The sequence below is a fragment of the Bidens hawaiensis genome, unplaced genomic scaffold (assembly GCF_021521415.1).
Source record: "Bidens hawaiensis isolate Kalapana, Puna unplaced genomic scaffold, B.hawaiensis_p1.1 tig00060213_1, whole genome shotgun sequence".
Lineage (NCBI taxonomy): Eukaryota > Viridiplantae > Streptophyta > Magnoliopsida > Asterales > Asteraceae > Bidens > Bidens hawaiensis.
Genome location: NW_027506460.1, coordinates 30,916 through 32,976, shown reverse-complemented (window position 1 = coordinate 32,976; position 2,061 = coordinate 30,916).

The window sequence follows — 2,061 nt, the reverse complement described above, 5'->3', positions numbered from 1 at the left end:
CCCACACAGGTGGCGGCACAGGCCCGGGCTGGGGGCGGGAGGACTCGCCTCTGTGGTAAGTGGATCTGGGTGGGGTAGAGGTAGGTGAAACATACGGGACACTGATCCGCGCCGTGAGGCGGGGACCTGGTCTGGGGGGGTGAGGGTGACCTGAGGTGCGGGTGGGGTGGGAGACCTGGTAAACCTAGCAGGGGAGGACAAGCTAGCACTCCTAAGGCTAGTCTCAGAAGGCTCGGTGCTAGATGCTACAAGTGGGCTCCCGGAGTCCCCGGAGCTGACCTCCTCCGGGTCCTCTTCGATCGACACACTGGGGGTTCTTGACATATTACCTGCACACAAGTTAACAAACATATAGTTCTTTCCATAGTGTAAATCATAATCAAATTAATATGCACTTACTTATACAACTTGACCACATAACAATATTATCACATATTTGCACATATGTTGCCAATTTTACCTATTAAAGTCCCCCGTGACTTCCCCTGAATTCCCTCGTGTAGACAAGTCTGTTATTATGTTCCGGACCATAATAACCCACTTGTCCATCCAAGTTTATCCCGATCTCGTCATAATATATATATTTAGTTGATATTCAGATCCTATAACACTTGAGCTACTGGTTATATTTTAGGTATCTTTTAAAGACATCCTAGTTCTTTATAACCAATGGCTCTGATACCAAGTTCTGTAACACCCCGTAACCGCAGCAGAAACGTACACGGGATGCAACAGACACATCTGATATCAACAGCATTGTTTATAAAGAAAATACCACTACATTAATTTATATCATATTACATTGTTGCTAGTTCGTTACTGTCTAGGTGTTACACACATGTTTTACCGATAAGACATTAATATATTCATTACAAAATATAGATCAGCAAGCTTCCAACAAGTAGCACAGATCATTAAGCACATATCAATCATTCCAACTTTGGCATACCTAGAAAACATGAAAAGAAAACGGGTCAACTACGAATAGTTGGTGAGTTTCACTAATTTAAATAAACACTGACAGATCATTTTAATAATCATTTATTAAACAATGTAATTATGCGGCGAACTATGTTTCCCCAGAACATTTATAACCTCTGGGAACTAAGTTACCCCAGAACAATAATAACCTCTGGGAACTATGTTACCCCAGAACAATAATAACCTCTGGGAACTATGTTACCCCAGAACAATAATCACCTCTGGGAACTATGTTACCCCAGAACAATAATCACCTCTGGGAACTATGTTACCCCAGAACAATAATAACCTCTGGGAACTATGTTACCCCAGAACAATAATCACCTCTGGGAACTATGTTACCCCAGAACAATAATAACCTCTGGAAACTATGTTACCCCAGAACAATAATAATAACCTCTGGGAACTATGTTACCCCAGAACAATAATAATAACCTCTGGGAACTATGTTACCCCAGAACAATCCCCACGATAACAATTTATATATTCTATGCATCAAACCATATATATATTTAAATATACAAGTGTTTCCATACGATCGGTATGTACTTAAATACTTTAATAAAGACATGTTTTCCGCCCCGGGAAAATATTTAGAAACAGTTTAGTAAAAAGGGGCTCGTGAAAACTCACCTTTCTGTGAGTCGGGACGTGATACAATGAACTGCTATAAGCCTGGATCTGTAATATAATATCTAATCGTTACTATATAATTCCCATAAATTAAATCCGTGTTAATCGGTACATCTGGGGACATTGTTAACCCAGTACTGTACTCGATCCGGGGACAATGTTAACCCCGTGACACTCCTAAGGACTCAGATTGTGCCATTACTTAGAGACGGACGGTCAAAATTATCATTTTTATGTTTTCCTTGATTTGCGTGCCTAGCATGGTCATCCGTTTTTAGTTTCAAAAATGAGTTTATTCACACCCGACCCAAAAATGATGTTTGACTGTTAATTTAGTTAAAGTGATGAAATTAGAGCTCGGTTTGGACACCCCGTTTGGCCGCGGGGCCCGTTTCCGTCATTTAGGTGCCGGAAACAGTAAAATCGGGTAAAATTACCCAAATCATC